Below are 18,684 nucleotides of genomic sequence, written 5' to 3'. Positions count from 1 at the left end.
ATGATCAATATAACAAAGTCGACATCCTCGAAACTCGAGGCTTATGTCGTTTCTTCTCAAATATCATGTATGAGTCTTTATTCATTGATCATATAGGTCACTTGGGGGTTTCCAACTCATCGAGTTTAGCTATTAACATCCCTCTTGACCTGGCATATGCCATCATAGAGTTGGTTAAACCGGCCTGTATGCTTGATGCTACTCCACCAAGGTGATCTGGTGAATGATACGTCTCCAACGTATCTATAATTTTCATTGTTCCATGATGTTATATTATCATTCTTGGATGTTTTACAATCATTTTATAGCAACTTTATATCATTTTTTGGGACTAACCCATTGACATAGTGCCCAGTGCCAGTTGTTTTTTTTGCTTGTTTTTTACATCGCGGAATATCAGTACCAAACGGAGTCCAAACGCAGCAAAACTTTTTGGAGAATTTTTCTGGACCAGAAGACACTTGTTGGGCCAACGAAGTACCAAAGGGGGGATCCAACGGGAGCACAACCCACCTAGGCCCGCCTAGGGGCCCAGACGAGCCCTGGTGGGTTGTGCCCACCTCGGTCACCTCCCGCATTGCCTCTTTGCTATATAAATACCCCGAAAATCTAAAAACCCTAGGGGAGTCGACGAAACAGAATTTCAGCCACTGCAAGTTCTAGAACCACGAGATCCAATCTAGACACCATCACGGAGGGGGTCATCATCCTCATTTGTGCCTCTCCGATGATGCGTGAGTAGTTCGTTGTAGACCGACAGGTCCATAGGCAGTAGCTAGATGGCTTCTTCTCTCTTTTTGATTCTCAATACAATGGTCTCTTGGAGATATATTTGGTCTAACTCTTTTTGTGGTGTGTTTGTTGGGATCCGATGAACTTTGAGTTTATGATCAAATATTTATATCCATGAAAGTTATTTGAGTTTCTTTGATCACTTATATGCATGATTACGTATAGCCTCGTATTTGTTCTTCGAATCTTTGGTTTAGTTAGACTGACTAGATCATTTTTTTCTCGCCATGGGAAGAGGTGCTTTATGATGGGTTCGATCATACGGTGTTCTTTCCCAATGACAGAAGGGGCAACAAGACACATATGTATCATTTCTATTAAGGACAACAATATGGGGGCTATTCCTACATGAATAGACCTCGTCTACATCATGTCATCGTTCTTAATGCATTACTCTGTTTCTCCATGAACTTCATACACTAGATGCATGCTGGATAGCGGTCGATGTGTGGAGTAATAGTAGTAGATGCAGGCAGGAGCCGGTCTACTAATCTTGGACGTGATGCCTATATAATGATCATAGCCTGGATATCGTCATAATTATTTGAGGTTCTATCAATTGCCCAACAATAATTTTGTTTACCCACTGTATGTTATTTTCTCGAGAGAAGCCACTAGTGAAATCTACGGCCCGGGGTCTGATACGTCTCCAACGTATCTATAATTTATGAAGCATTCATGATATTTTATTATCTGTTTTGAATGACTTGGGCTTTATTATACACTTTTATATTACTTTTGGGACTAACCTATTAACCGGAGGCCCAGCCTATATTGTTGTTTTATTGCCTGTTTTAGTATTTCGAAGAAAAGGAATATCAAATGGAGTCCAAACGGAATGAAACCTTCGGCAGCATGATTTTGGGAAGAATAACACCTAGGAGACTTGGAGTTCACGAAAGAAGAGCCTCGAGGAGGCCACGAGATAGGAGGGCGCCCCCCCCCCCTACTAGGCACGCCCCCTGTCTCGTGGGCCCCTCGAGCACCTCCCGACCGACTTCTTTCGCCTATATAGTCCCACGTACCCTAAAACATTGAATATCAAGATAGATCGGGAGTTCCGCCGCCGCAAGCCTCGGTAGCCACCAAAAACCTGTCGGGAGCCCGTTCCGGCACCCTGCCGGAGGGGGATCCCATCACCGGTGGCCATCATCATCATCCCGGTGCTCTCCGTGACGAGGAGGGAGTAGTTCACCCTCAGGGCTGAGGGTATGTACCAGTAGCTATGTGTTTGATCTCTCTCTCTCTCATGTTATCTCCCGTGTTCCCTCTATGGCACGATCTTGATGTATCCCGAGCTTTGCTATTATAGTTGGATCTTATGATGTTTCTCCACCTCTACTCTCTTGTGATGAATTGAGTTTCCCCTTTGAAGTTATCTTATCGGATTGAGTCTTTTATGAGAACACTTGATGTATGTCTTGTCGTGCTTATCTATGGTGACAATGGGATATCATGTGCCACTTGATGTATGTTTTGGTGACCAACTTGCGGGTTCCGCCCATGAACCTATGCATAGGGGTTGGCACACGTTCTTGACTCTCCGGTAGAAACTTTGGGGCACTTTTTGAAGTACTTTGTGTTGGTTGGATGAATCTGAGATTGTGTGATGCATATCGTATAATCATGCCCACAGATACTTGAGGTGACAATGGAGTATCTAGGTGACATTAGGGTTTTGGTTGATTTGTGTCTTAAGGTGTTATTCTAGTACGGACTCTTGCATAGATTGATCTGAAAGAATAACTTTGAGGTGGTTTCGTACCCTACCATAATCTCTACGTTTGTTCTCCGCTATTAGTGGCTTTGGAGTGACTCTTTGTTGCATGTTGAGGGATTGTTATATGATCTATCTATGTTATTATTGTTGAGAGAACTTGCACTAGTGAAAATATGAACCCTAGGCCTTGTTTCCTATCATTGCAATACCGTTTACGCTCACTTTTATCTTTAGTTACCTTGCTGTTTTTATAATTTCAGATTACAAATACCTTTATCTACCATCTATATTGCACTTGTATCACCATCTCTTCGCCGAACTAGTGCACCTATACAATCTACCATTGTATTGGGTGTGTTGGGGACACAAGAGACTCTTTGTTATTTGGTTGCAGGGTTGTTTGAGAGATACCATCTTCATCCTACGCCTCCCACGGATTGATAAACCTTAGGTCATCCACTTGAGGGAAATTTGCTATTGTCCTACAAACCTGTGCACTTGCAGGCCCAACAACGTCTACAAGAAGAAGGTTGTGTAGTAGACATCAAGCTCTTTTCTGGCGCCATTGTTGGGGAGGTGAGTGCTTGAAGGTATGTCTTTAGATCTTGCAATCGAATCTTTTTGTTTCTTGTTTTATCACTAGTTTAGTTTATAAAAGAAAACTACAAAAAATGGAGTTAAGTTTGTCTCATACGCTTCATCTTTTTAATATCTTTCGTGAGTATGATGAAAAGGAAAATTGTGCTCAAGTGCTAGAAGAAGAATGCTATAAAATGTTTCGTACTAGATCTTTGAATGATGAGCATGATTGCAATGTTGTTAGTATGAGTTCCTTGAATATCCATGATGCTAATGATATGCAAAGCCACAAGCTTGGGGAAGCTATGTTTGATGAATATGATATTTTTTTGTCCCCCAAGTTTTGATGAGCAAATTTATTATGATGAAAGCATGCCTCCTATTTATGATGATTATATTGATGAAAGTGGGTTTGGAAGAGTGTCAACTTTAGGAAGTAGTGATCCAACTATTTTGGAGGATGTTGAATCTTATTGTGATGAACATGAAAGTGGATTTGGAAGAGTGTCAACTTTATTTAGTGATGATTCCACTATTTCGGAAGAGGTTCCAATTGATTTTGAGAACAAAGTTGCTATCTATGATGATTATTGTGATTACTTGTATGCTATTGAGAATAATGATAACCATGAAACTTGTCATCATGATTTTAGTTTTCGATTGGATTATGCCTCGCATGATAATTATTTTGTTGAGTTTGCTCCCACTACTATTCATGAGAAGAATTTTTCTTATGTGGAGAGTAGTAAATTTTCTATGCTAGTAGATCGTGAAAAGAATGCTTTAGGTGCTTGTTATATTGTTGAATTCATTCATGATGCTACTGAAAATTATTATGAGGGAGGAACATATGCTTGTAGGAGTTGCAATAATGTCAAGTTTCCTCTCTATGTAATTCAATTTTTGAATTTATGCTTGTTTTACCTTCCTATGCTAGTTGATAATTGTTCCCATAAGTTGTTTGCTCACAAAATCCCTATGCATAGGAAGTGGGTTAGGCTTAAATGTGCTAGTCATATGCTTCATGATGCTCCCATTATGTTTCAATTCTTATCTTTTATGTGAGCATCATTGCCATCATCATGCCTAGCTAGAAAGGCATTAAAGAAAAGTGCTTGTAGGGAGACAACCCAATATTTATACTTACTGTTTTTGTGTGTCCACATGATTATGCTACTGTATTAATCATGTTTTATAGCTTTTATTTCAATAAAGTGCCAAGTAGAACCTTTGGGAAGACTTGGGTGAAGTTTATGTGATCTTGCTGTAAAAAACAGAAACTTTTGCTCTCACGAGATTAGCTGCCATTTTTTTCTGGAGAGTGCTTTTAGGTTGATTCTTTTTGCAGATGATTAATAGATAAATTCCTCAGGTCCAGAAATTTATTTCAGAATTGTTTAAGTTACATAAGTATATGTTTGATACAGATTACTACAGACTTTTCTGTTTTTGACAGATTCTGTTTTCTATGTGTTGTTTGCTTATTTTGATGCATCTATGGCTAGTATTAAGTGGTATGAACCATAGAGAATTTAGAATACAGTAGATATTACACCAACATGAATTTAGAATGAGTTCATTACAGTACCTAAGTGGTGGTTTTATTTTCTTATACTAACGGAGCTTACGAGTTTTGTTTTAAGTTTTGTGTGGTTGAAGTTTTCAAGTTTGGGGTAAAGATTTGATGGATTATGGAATAAGGAGTGGGAAGATCCTAAGATTGGGGATGCCCAAGGCACCCCAATGTAATATTCAAGGACAACCAAGAGCCTAAGCTTGGGGATGCCCTGGAAGGCATCCCCTCTTTCGTCTTCGTTCATCGGTAACTTTACTTGGAGCTATATTTTTATTCACCACATGATATGTGTTTTGCTTGGAGCGTCATTTTCTTTTGTTAGTATTTGCTTGCTGTTACTTAGAATAATGTTTTGCATCTTTATTTTCAATAAAAAATGTCAAGGGTAGCCTTTGCCATGCTTATTTTGCTAGTGTACATGTTGCTGTTTGAAAACAGAAAGTTTACTGTTGTTGCAAAAATTCCCTAGAAAAGTAAGAGAATGGTATAATGTTGAATATTTTTGCATATTGAGAGACGATAAATCTTCTACAGAGTGTTTTTCTCATAATTTTTGGAGTCAGGGAAGTATTGATACTCTTGCATTCTTTACAGACTGTACTGTTTTGACAGATTGCTGTTATGGTTGCATTGTTTGCATATGTTTGCTTGTTTAATGATTCTATTTGAGGATAGGAGTGTTAAATATGCAGAGGCATTTAGTATGCAATGTTTAATAATAATTTTATTGATTTTTTACAGTAGAAAATGATAAGGTTTTGCATTGGTTTATACTAACCTATCTCACGAGTTCTTGTTGAGTTTGTTGTGAATGAAGCTTTTGATAGAAAGAGAAACCATGATATGAGAGGAATTAAGGAGACACAAAAGCTCAATATTGAGGATGCCCAAGGCACCCCAAGATAATATTTCAAAAAGTCTCAAGCATCTAAGCTTGGGGATGCCCCGGTAGGCATCCCACCTTTCTTCTTCAACAACTATCGGTTAGTATCGGTTGAGCCTAAGTTTTTGCTTCTTCACATGAGTTGGGCTATCCTTGCAATGTCATTTTATTTTGTTTTGCTTGCTGTTTGAATAAGATGCCAAGATCTGAAATTCTTTATTGAGAGAGAGTCTTCATATAGTTGCATAATTATTTTGCTACTCATTGATATTCACTTATATCTTGTTGGAGTAGATTTTCATTTACTCGTGTGATTCACTTATATCCTATGAGTAAATGGTTGAATGAGTTGAATGTCATAAATCTGAAATTATATATGTTTCATTTGCTTATCCCATGGGGAGTAATGACTTCACATCTAAGAAGTAGAGGTTGTAAATTTATTGATGGTTAGCAAGCATTGTATTGGTCATTTGAACAATTCATGAAAGAATATTGAAGGAAGAGAGATTTCACATATAAATATATTATCATAGACATCTTTTATAATTGTGAGCACTCATTAAGTATGACATGCTAAAGAGTTGATGTTGGACAAGGAAGACAACATAATGGGTTATGTTTTCTCACATCTCAGTTAAAGTATATTGTCATGGATCATTCAAACATGTTGAGCTTGCCTTTCCCCCTCATGCTAGCCAAAATTCCTAGCACCAAGTAGAGATACTACTTGTGCTTCCAAATATCCTTAAACCCAGTTTTGCCATGAGAGTCCACCATACCTACCTATGGATTGAGTAAGATCGTTCAAGTAAGTTGTCATCGGTGCAAGAAATAAAAATTGCTCTCTAAATATGCATGACTTATTAGTGTGGAGAAAATAAGCTTTGTATGATCTTGTTATGGAAGCAATAAAAGCGATGGACTGCATAAATAAAGGTCCATATACAAGGGACAATATAAAGTGACGTTCTTTCGCATTAAGATTTTGTGTATCCAACCGTAAAAGTGCATGACAACCTCTGCTTCCCTCTGCGAAGGGCCTATCTTTTACTTTATGTCTTTTACTTTTATGCAAGATTCAAGGTGATCTTCACCTTTCCCTTTTTCATTTTATCCTTTGGCAAGCACTTTGTGTTGGGGTGATCCTGATATGTATATCCAATTGGATGTAAGTTAGCATGAACTTTTATTGTTGACATCACCCAAAGGTGAATACGTTGGGAGGCAACACTATAAGCCCCTATCTTTCTCAGTGTCCGATTGAAACTCCATAACCATTAGTATTGCGTGAGTGTTAGCAATTGTAGAAGACTATATGATAGTTGAGTATGTGGAGTTTGCTATTCCTGAAAATAAGATGAATTGCAATTGTTTGATGACTAATAATGAGGTTTGCTAGTTTTCAAGAATGTTTATGGTTATGCTTTGACATGTGAATTGCTTGTTACTTTATCGTGAAAAGTTTTATGACATGAACTATTGTTATGACAAATAATCATGCTAGAAAAGGTGATTGAAATTATCATTGATCAAACTTGTGCACCTCTAGCATTCACACTTCATAAATTCTTTCTTTATCATTTACCTACTCGAGGACGAGTAGGAATTAAGCTTGGGGATGCTGATACGTCTCCAACGTATCTATAATTTATGAAGCATTCATGATATTTTATTATCTGTTTTGAATGACTATGGGCTTTATTATACACTTTTATATTACTTTTGGGACTAACCTATTAACCGGAGGCCCAGCCTATATTGCTGTTTTATTGCCTGTTTTAGTATTTCGAAGAAAAGGAATATCAAACGGAGTCCAAACGGAATGAAACCTTCGGCAGCATGATTTTTGGGAAGAATAACACCTAGGAGACTTGGAGTTCACGAAAGAAGAGCCTCGAGGAGGCCACGAGATAGGAGGGCGCCCCCCCCCCCTACTAGGCGCGCCCCCCTGTCTCGTGGGCCCCTCGAGCACCTCCCGACCGACTTCTTTCGCCTATATAGTCCCACGTACCCTAAAAACATTGAATATCAAGATAGATCGGGATTTCCGCCGCCGCAAGCCTCGGTAGCCACCAAAAACCTGTCGGGAGCCCGTTCCGGCACCCTGCCGGAGGGGGATCCCATCACCGGTGGCCATCTTCATCATCCCGGCGCTCTCCGTGACGAGGAGGGAGTAGTTCACCCTCGGGGCTGAGGGTATGTACCAGTAGCTATGTGTTTGATCTCTCTCTCTCTCTCATGTTCTCTCCCGTGTTCCCTCTATGGCACGATCTTGATGTATCCCGAGCTTTGCTATTATAGTTGGATCTTATGATGTTTCTCCCCCTCTACTCTCTTGTGATGAATTGAGTTTCCCCTTTGAAGTTATCTTATCGGATTGAGTCTTTTATGAGAACACTTGATGTATGTCTTGTCGTGCTTACCTATGGTGACAATGGGATATCATGTGCCACTTGATGTATGTTTTGGTGACCAACTTGCGGGTTCCGCCCATGAACCTATGCATAGGGGTTGGCACACGTTCTTGACTCTCCAGTAGAAACTTTGGGGCACTTTTTGAAGTACTTTGTGTTGGTTGGATGAATCTGAGATTGTGTGATGCATATCGTATAATCATGCCCACGGATACTTGAGGTGACAATGGAGTATCTAGGTGACATTAGGGTTTTGGTTGATTTGTGTCTTAAGGTGTTATTCTAGTACGGACTCTTGCATAGATTGATCCGAAAGAATAACTTTGAGGTGGTTTCGTACCCTACCATAATCTCTACGTTTGTTCTCCCCTATTAGTGGCTTTGGAGTGACTCTTTGTTGCATGTTGAGGGATTGTTATATGATCTATCTATGTTATTATTGTTGAGAGAACTTGCACTAGTGAAAATATGAACCCTAGGCCTTGTTTCCTATCATTGCAATACCATTTACGCTCACTTTTATCTTTAGTTACCTTGCTGTTTTTATAATTTCAGATTACAAAGACCTTTATCTACCATCTATATTACACTTGTATCACCATCTCTTCGCCGAACTAGTGCACCTATCACAATCTACCATTGTATTGGGTGTGTTGGGGACACAAGAGACTCTTTGTTATTTGGTTGCAGGGTTGTTTGAGAGAGACCATCTTCATCCTACGCCTCCCACGGATTGATAAACCTTAGGTCATCTACTTGAGGGAAATTTGCTACTGTCCTACAAACCTGTGCACTTGCAGGCCCAACAACGTCTACAAGAAGAAGGTTGTGTAGTAGACATCAGGGTCTATTTTCTCATCATATATTTTCAGATCTATATTGCTATTTGCCTTTTTATTTATTTGCATCTTTTATTTTCAGATCTATATTACCAAAAACCCAAAAATACCTCGCTGGATTTTATTTGCCCTTATTTTATTTGCATCTACCAATCTTTTACCCGAGAGGGATTGACAACCCATCTTCCGCGTCGGGTTGCAAGTATTTGTTCTTTGTGTGCAGGTACCATTTACATAGTGTTGCTTGATTATCCTACTAGTTCGATAACCTTGGTTTCATAACTGAGGGATCTACCTACCTTAGATGTATTGCATCGTCCCTTACTCTTTAGGGAAAATACTGACGCAGATACAAGACATCAAAAAAAGGGAGGACCATAGATCTGGTGCCATGCCGTGGAGACATCATCAACATCTATCAGGTTCCTAATCACAAATCTCATCTCCTTAAAATTTACATTATTTTTCGTTTGCCTCTCATTTTCATCTCCCCCACTTCACAAAAATTTACCTTTTTATTTGCCTTCTTTTTTGTTTACCTTTTTCTCGTTTGATCTTTTGTTTGCTTGTGTGACCATGTGTCTTCTATTTGCTTGCATCTTCGCTTGCTAAAAATCTATTGATATGGATCCTCATCCACTAGCTAATCTTTTTAAGAGATCTAATTGTGTTGAACTAGTTGCTAGTGATTTGTGTGCACTTGTTATCTCTATGAAGTTTTGCTTGAATTTCATGAATCTGAAAATTGTGATGAAGTGTTAGAATAAGAAATTTATAAAGTGATTCACGATAGCTCCTTGAATGAAAATCATGATTGCAATGGTGTTATTATAAGTTATATTAATGTCAATTGTGCTAATAATATGCAAAACCCCAAGATTGGGGATGCTAATTTTGATATGTCCACTACTTATTGCAATGATCATGATTGGGGTGATTCTTCTTATGATCTTTAAAAATTATTTAAGCCTCGTGATGAATATGTTTGTGATAATATTGAAAGTGGGTTTGGAAGAGTGTCAACTCTAGGTGATAATGATCCCACTACTTTGGAGAATGATCAATCTTATGAAATTTTTGATAAAAGTGGGCTTGGAGAGGTCATGGCTTTATTTGATGATAATCCCACTATTTTGGAAGAGTGTCAACTTTGCATGCATGTGGATCATGAAGAGAATAATTTATGTGATAGTTATATTGTTGAAATTGGTTATGATCTTACATGTAATTATTATCAAAGAGGAAAATATGGTCGTAAAATTTCCATGTTACTAAACTACCTCTCGTTATGTTGAGATTGCTATTATTTCTTCCTTCTTCCTTGCATATACTATATATTTCTTGTCTCGATAATTTGTTTGCTTATAAAATCCCTATGCATAGGAAGTATGTTAGACCTAAATGTGTTTGCCACATGTACTAGGATGCTCTCTTTGTGCTTCAATTTTGTCTTTTATGTGAACATCATTAAAATTATCAATGCCTAGCTAAGAGGCTTTAAAGAAAAGCGCTTGTTGGGAGGCAACCCAATGAATAAAATTTATTTTTGCTTTGTTTACTCTGATTAGATGTGTTTTTATGTTTTAATTAGTATTCTTGCCAAGTAAAGCCTTTGGGATCATGTTGGGTGATAGTTGATTTGATCTTGTTGAAAAGAGAAACTTTTGCGCTCAGTAGCAGAATATTAGAAAATCACATAAATGTGACTTTTCTTTGAATTTTTTACACAAGTTTTATATACAAATTGCACATGTTTTCCTCATTTTTCAGAATTTTTTGAGTTACATAAGTATATGAACTTCCCTGATTACTACAGACTGTTCTGTTTTTGATAGATTTTGTTTTTTGTTGCATTGTGTGCTTATTTTGATGAATCTATGTTTTGTATCATGGGCTATAAGCCATGGTAAAGTTAAAATACAGTAGGTATAATGCAATAATAAAATATGAATGGGTTTGCAACAGTACTTAGAGTGGTGATTTGCTTTATTATACTAAGGGATCTAACAAAGGTTTTGTTAAGTTTTGTGTGATTGAAGTTTTCAAGTTTTGGGTGAGATCAGGATGGATGAAGGAATAAGGAGAAGAAAGAGCATAACCTTGGGGATGTCCCATGGCACCCCAAGATAATATTCAAGGATGAACAAGCAACTAAGCTTGGGGATGCCCCGAGTGGCATCCCCTCTTTCTTCTAAGGACCATCGGTATTTTACTTGGACCTATATTTTTATTCGTCACATATCATCAGTTTTGCTTGGAGCTTCCTGTACTATATGAGTCTTTGCTTGTTTTTCTTTTTAGTTTGTCACAAGTATCCTTGCTAGACACACCTAATTGAGAGAGCCAAAATTATGCTATGATTTGTTAGAATTACTCTATGCTTCACTTAAATTTTTTGAGCTATGGAATTGCTCTAGTGCTTCACTTATATCTTTTTGAGCATGGTGTGCTTTAATATTTTTGAAGAAATTCTCTCATGCTTCACTTAGATTATTTTGGGAGATGAAAATCTTAATGCTCACGATCCTCACTTAAATCTGTTTGAGCTTGTCAAAAAACAATTGCAACATATGAAATTAGTCCCAAAGTGATAGATATTCAAGAGGGATATAATAAAAACTTTCATGAAGATCATTGGACAAAATAAACTTCATTCTTTGTAATAGTTTTGAGATATGATGATAGTAATATGTTAGTCATGTTGATGACTAATTATGCTTTAGTAAGAATATTGATGTTAAGGTTTGTGATTCCCTATGCAAGCACAAAAGTCAATAGTTATGTAATGAAATTACAACCTACTTGTGATGCATTATTTGGTGTTAGTTATGCTTAATGCTCGCTTATGTGATTTTTCATTTCTTGGTTGCTTGCTTCTCAAACTTTTGCTAGTCTTCACTTGTACTAAGTAGAAATACTACTTGTGCATCCAAAATCCTTAAAGCCAATTTTGCCACATGAGTCCACCATGCCTACCTATATGCGGTATTCTTGTGCCGTTCTAAGCAAAATTGTATGTGCCATCTCTAAATTTTCAAAATATTTTCCTTTTTGTGTGCTCGTACCGCTGATGAAGCGACAGGGAGTGAGGTGTTGCTTAATGGCTTGCTTGCTCAAAGTGCTTAGTGATATGCTCCAAAGCCCTCAACCACTTTCTCATATACACATATGTCCCAAACCAAAAGTCAAATTCGGCCCCGCCAATTTGATCTATCCGGCGCCACCGAGTTCATTTGACATAGCCACTACCAGAAACCCTAGTCACTTCGGTCTCACCGATGGGATCTCGGTCTCACCAAGATGGGCTTCCAAACTCTCTGTTGCCTATTGCAACAATTTTGGTCTCACCGAGATATGCAATCGGTCCCACCGAGTTTGCCTGACCAACTCTCTATTTCGCTCATTACCAAAATCGGCCCCATCGAGTTTGTGTAATCAGTCAAACCGAGATGAGGTTTTACCCTAACCCTTGCACATCGGTCTCACCGAGTTGATCATATCGGTCCCACTGAAATACCTAACGGTCACATTATGAACTAAATCGGTCTGACCAAGTTTTCTGATTGGGTCCCACCGAGTTTGGTAAATTATGTGTAACGGTTAGATTTTGTGTGGAGGCTATATATACCCCTCCACCCTATCTTCATTAATGAGGAAAGCCATCAGAACATGCCTACACTTCCAGCATTCATTTTCTGAGAGAGAACCACCTACTCATGTGTTGAGGCCAAGATATTCCATTCCAACCACATAAATCTTGATCTCTAGCCTTCCCCAAGTTGATTTCCACTCAAATCATCTTTCCACCAAATCCAATCCTATGAGAGAGAGTTGAGTGTTGGGGAGACTATCATTTGAAGCACAAGAGCAAGGAGTTCATCATCAACACACCATCTATTACCTTTTGGAGAGTGGTGTCTCCTAGATTGGTTAGGTGTCACTTGGGAGCCTCCTTAAGATTTTGGAGTTGAACAAAGGAGTTTGTACGGGCAAGGAGATCGCCTACTTCGTGAAGATCTACCCTAGTGAGGCAAGTCCTTCGTGGGCGATGGCCATGGTGGGATAGACAAGGTTTCTTCTTCGTGGATCCTTCGTGGGTGGAGCCCTCCGTGGACTCACGCAACCATTACCCTTCGTGGGTTCAAGTCTCCATCAACGTGGATGTACGATAGCACCACCTACCGGAACCACGCCAAAAATCTCTGTGTCTCCTATTGTGTTTGCACACTCCAATCCCATCCCTTTACTTTCTTGCAAGTTGCATGCTTTACTTTCCGCTACTCATATACTCGTTGCATGCTTACTTGAATTGTATTGTGTATGCTTGAAATTGTGTTAATCTACCCCCTCAACTTGAAAAAACTCAAAAATTGCCATGGGAAGAGGTGCTTTATGATGGGTTCGATCGTACGGTGTTCTTTCCCATTGACAGAAGGGGCAGTAAGACACGTATGTAATGTTGCTATTAAGGAAAACAAGATGGGGGATGTTCCTACATGAATAGATCTCGTCTACATCATTTCATCGTTCTTAATGCATTACTCCATTTCTCCATGAACTTAATACACTAGATGCATGTTGGATAGCGGTCGATATGTGGAGTAATAGTAGTAGATGCAGGCAGGAGTCAGTCTACTAATCTTGGACGTGATGCCTGTAATGATTATTGCCTGGATATCGTCATAATTATTTGAGGTTCTATCAATTGCCCAACAGTAATTTGTTCACCCACCTTATGTTATTTCCTCGAGAGAATCCACTAGTGAAATCGGACCTGGGTCTATTTTCTCATCATATATTTTTAGATCTATATTGCTATTTGCCTTTTTATTTATTTGCATATTTTATTTTTAGATCTATATTACCAAAAACCCAAAAATATCTCACTGAATTTTATTTGCATCTACCAATCTATCACTTTACCAATCTTTTACCTGAGAGGATTGACAACCCCTCTTTCGCGTCGGGTTGCAAGTATTTATTCTTTGTATGCAGGTACTATTTACATAGTGTTGCTTGGTTCTCCTACTGATTCGATAACCTTGTTTCATAACTGAGGGATCTACATACCTTAGTTGTACTGCATCATTCCTTACTCTTTGGGGAAAATACTTACACGGATACAAGACATTAAAAAAAGGGAGGATCAGTGAACTCTCGACAGTCACTCAATAATGACCCTAAACTTATCAAAGGTAAAACACTGGCTTAAGTCACGTGAGAGCCGACTTATAGAATGTCAGGACAAACCATGAGCTATCACGCCAGCTTCATTGAAGCAAGACTCGAGCCTCAAAAGCCGGTCTATTTTGTCGGGCCTTGAAAGCGGTCTTAACATTTTATATATTACCATTATACTATTTTACAAGATCGTTTTTCTCCTTGATCATTCATGATATCAACTAGAAGTCGTCGGGTCATCAGTACACTGGGTTATTCTCACCAAGGACAAGATAATGTCGACCACGAGTCGCCGGGTCATAGACACACCACATTGTTTTGATCCAGACTATGGATATTAACCACATGTCACCGGGTCATGAATATATGGCCCAGGCTATCGCTTAACACAACGGATCATTACTAAAAGCATAAGATCATCACAAGCATAAGGATGCTGGGCGGGTCAACACAACACCGCACCTGTTCGATTCCTTCTGCAAAATATGCCTAGAGTATCAAGTGCACGATGGCACCATAGACAAGCAAGTATTTTTCCTACTCCATTTACAAGCCCCAGCTGGGCCACATATCAAGCAAAGTTTTTAAGTTAGCTACTAGTTTAGCACGTATAAGAGGTCTCTGAGTTGACGTCATCATGTTGGCCCTCTGCATCAGTCGTTGTCGGGTCAGCCTGCGTCGGCTCGTCCTGCTCGGTCTAGAGGTCTCTTGGTTTCCACTGGATGGTGGATAATTTTTGGAAAACTCAATCCTCGGTGATAATAGCAGACGGGTCGATGTCAAGAGTGAAAGTTTGCTTATGATGTGGCGGAGTAAGCACAAAGGGCTTGTACTCTGGCGGGGTGGTGCGCTTGTTGTCTTCTGAATAGTCGGCTTGATATTTAACCAAGTCCAGCTCTTTCACTAGTTGAGTCACCGCCACCATGGTTTCCTTCACACAACATGAGAAGTCTTCTCGTGAGAATTCTGCGCCATCCACATTGTACTATGGAAACCCGCCGACTAACTTATTAGGATCCATCTCTAGAAGAAATTCCTTCGCTCGGGCAAGCACCATGCCGGACCTAGCATGAGCCACCGATTTGACCATTTCTCCAATCCACTGAGGGATTGTGGACAAATCATTGCGCATGTCTTAGAACCATTGAGGGGTGGTGCATTCTGGTTAGCCGCCATAATTGCATAAGCACCACCAGTGTACAACTGCTCCACATAAGAGTAGATCGCCTTTAACTTCACCAGGGGAAGCTGGACAACATTGTAAATTTTTTCTACCTGCACAAGGGATATACAGGTCAACAAGCCAGTTAAAAAATGACTCGGATTTTAACTATAGACAAAGTAATACTTACCAAAGATGGCCATTATCATATTTGTTATATGACGATTCAAATCACTCAGCTGATGAGTCACCAGCTCAAGTTGCCCTTTTCTACAAGCTGGCCTTTTCATTTTCAAATTGAGCTCTGGCCTCCTGCAACGTATCAGTTGCTTGGTACACAGACCTTTGGCGATCAGCCGCCAAGTTCTCAGCTTTTCTCCTTGGCTCATTTTACTGTTTCAATCTTTTTGTAAGCCGGCCATAGATGACTCAGCTTTAGCATTTCCTACATATTACTCAACTTCAAATGTTATCCAAAGTCCTGAGTTGCCGCAAACAGACAATCCAACACTTGGGGTCTACAACATGCAAAGCTTGTTGTCTGAACAAGTCCCAAGTAGTTGCAAACAATCTACATGGCACTTGGGGGCTAATGCAAGAAGTTTTATCAACTACAACTATTTACACATGGAAGACCTGGCTACCTTCCGAAGATAAGCTGGGCCTTGGGGGCTATAAGGCGTTCTTCCGCAATATGAGCTAAGTGATAATTTGAAGTACCGACTCATATTCACATAATGACCCAACCCTTGGGGGCTACAACATCACATTTCATTTCTTACTAAATTTTAAGTCCCAGCTCAGTATGATTTACTAAGTCGGCCCTTGGGGACTAAAGTGGACTCGGATCCTTAAGCAAGTCTTACACACAATCATATCTTTCATATGCCTAAGAATTGGGGGCTGCGTTAGCATGGACAATAATGAGAAAGGAGGATTGTTTCATACCACATATCTGCGTTTCAGGATGTTAATCATATTTGCTTCAGCATCCCGGCTCTTAGATACCGGGTCAAATATCCTTGGTGGATTTCTTCTACACTCAGCTCTTCAAATTTGGGGAGTTCCAGCTTGAATTTCCCTTTGATAATGGGGACAACTCATCCTTGACCACAAACTTGGTCAAGGTGTTTGATGCCTCTAGAGCATTATAGGCTTCTCTAGTGATATTCACTTCTGCATCGCCCATTGTATGAGATGGGATGATATTTTCAGCCTCTTTTATTGGGCTGGAGGCACGAGCAGGACATGGTGGGTCAATGTTATGCGTCGGGTCGTCTGTATTGATCTGGTTGTCGACCTAGACACTTTCCATCGCCACTGGCTCATTAGCATTAACCGTCTCATTTTCATGAGCCGGCTCACCCCTCAGATCGGGGTTGTCTTTGTCCGCAGTTTCGGTTTGTACCTCTAGAGTCACCAATGGCGGGTCTTGAGACTCAAGGACTATGGTAGCCAAAGATGACTCACCCACTCTTCTCCTTTTGATGACCTTAGCCCTACAGTTATATGAGCAAACTCATTTTACAATAAAAATAGTTGATATGACAAAATACAATTACCACATGCTTATCCAGGCTTAATGACCATCAGCGGAAGCTCGGAGGCGGTTGATTCTCCCAAAGAGGGTGATGCCTCTTGATAATTTGAGTCAGAAGGATTAAGAGGTTGCCTAATAAGACCGGCTCATGGGAGAGATGGATTTGGACTATGAGGCACCTCAGTTTGCCGCTTATGGGTGACTGGTTCATCAAATAAACCGGCAGACAACTCTCCAGAGCTGTTCTAGGTCTTACGCTTCAATGTTCCGACTTGTTGTGATTTCTTCAAAAGAAATTTTGGATCTAAGTGAGCCTATGGAAGTGAAAATTGTACCTTTCTGACGGTTCGTCTTGTTCTCTTCGGGATTAAGGTTTCCGAGCTGGATGAGATTGAAATTACCTCGACATTGCCGGCTCGACTTGTCTTGGGGTTACCTAAGAATAATGGGCATCAACAAGTTGATTAAAAAGGCGACCAAGTGAGCTGAGCTCTACCTCAAACTCATTCCCAGCAGACGGCTCATCAGCGTCAACCGGTTCATTTGCTTGCTCCACCGGAGCAGGAGCAGACTTTGAGGATTTCTTCCTTCTCCAAAACCTGGAGTCTACCTGCATGTTTAAAAAGCTGGAAGTTAAATTTTGGGATGAATAAGTCAAAAACAGAATGAGTAAGAAAGTGCAAGTACACTTACTGGAGGTGTTGGGTTGGTCTGGCAAAAGGGAGCTAGCCCAGTCTTATTGCACTTGTCTTGGGGCTCTCCCAGCAATTTCTTCGTGGCTTTGTTTACTTCGTCTTTAGATAGTTGACTTGACTGAAGCATTGCACATCAGCCAAGTCGCCAGTAAAGTTACACATCAAGTCGCCCCTCTGACTAAGGAGCTGGATTCGCTAGCTTATCCAACACCGGGTCAGGTCGATCCTAGTGAGGCCATTAGCTGTCAGAGCTCTTAACTTAGAATAAAAAGGAGTAACTTGTTTCTGCTCCTCGTCTTACGACCAACCCAAAAAGGCAATCGTCGCATTAAGTTTGTCCAATCTGTATCCCAACAAAGGGTTTTCACCTTTAGGAACGGTATTTTTGCACCAGAACCAAGTCTTGTTCCATCCCTTGGGATGAATCGCCAGCTTGGCTTATGAAAAAGTACAATTCTTCCTCCTTTGGCAAAATCAGAAGCTGACGCTAGCTATTCGGAGGCTCTTTGTTTTTTTGGTGAGTGTTGGCTATAAACAAGATTCTCATGGAGCAACTATTTTATGGATCTACAAAATACTTTGAAAGGAAAATTTGAAGACCTAAATCACGGTTGGATACGAGAGCTTGTTTACAAATGGGGATTTGTTAAGAGCAATATAGAGATCTAAGATGGAAAATGGCATTGTAATAGCAGTTAAGGCATCTACCCAGGTCATTCAGATGATTCTAGATCTACTAATAGGCAATGGTGATGAATCCCGATGAACTACGCATAACAGTGGGGGTTTCTACGAATCTAGAACAAGGAGGGTTGACATACCCGGACACGGTGGATGTGACCGAAGAAGTCTTGGCGAGTTCCGGTGGCGATTGGAGAGGTGTGGAGATCGCATACGGTGTCGCCGGAGAGCTCAAGCTAACGCAGCCGCGAAGCTTCGATTACAGAGTCGTGAGGAAGAAGAGGAGCGAGGGCATGGAGCAGTAAAAGTGAATATGGGACCCCCTCATGTATATTTATAAGGCAGTAAGAAGGGGAAAAGGTAGATGCAAAACAGGGGCGACGTAGTAAATGTTTGAGTAAGGGGCGCCTCAATTTTTGGGCCTAATTGATATTCTCAAAAGATTCGTTGTGGCGTCATACCCAAACTCAGTAAATCCAAGAAGATGATGTCATGCCATGAGGAAGCAAGAAATATCAAGTATAAAAGTGCTGCAAGCCGACAATATTTCATGACCCGGCCACATGATAAAGTTAAAGGGAAAAGGGGTTCTCGTTCTCTGAACGACGACATGGACTTA

General features: G+C 39.9%; 1 long non-coding RNA gene across 1 annotated transcript; it reads right to left on the bottom strand.

The window, feature by feature from the left end:
- Window positions 1–14,425: 14,425 nt before the first annotated feature.
- On the bottom strand, window positions 14,426–18,352 carry LOC119339706. The gene is made up of 6 exons (XR_005164194.1): window positions 18,206–18,352; window positions 17,383–17,610; window positions 17,186–17,299; window positions 17,025–17,125; window positions 15,340–16,648; window positions 14,426–15,262 (listed from the first exon to the last, which is right to left on the bottom strand). It is a non-coding gene; the product is annotated as an uncharacterized LOC119339706 (long non-coding RNA).
- Between the last annotated feature and the right edge of the window lie 332 nt (window positions 18,353–18,684).

Source organism: Triticum dicoccoides, chromosome 1B (genome assembly GCF_002162155.2).
Source record: "Triticum dicoccoides isolate Atlit2015 ecotype Zavitan chromosome 1B, WEW_v2.0, whole genome shotgun sequence".
Taxonomy (NCBI): domain Eukaryota; kingdom Viridiplantae; phylum Streptophyta; class Magnoliopsida; order Poales; family Poaceae; genus Triticum; species Triticum dicoccoides.
This window is presented reverse-complemented; position numbering and strand designations above follow the sequence as displayed.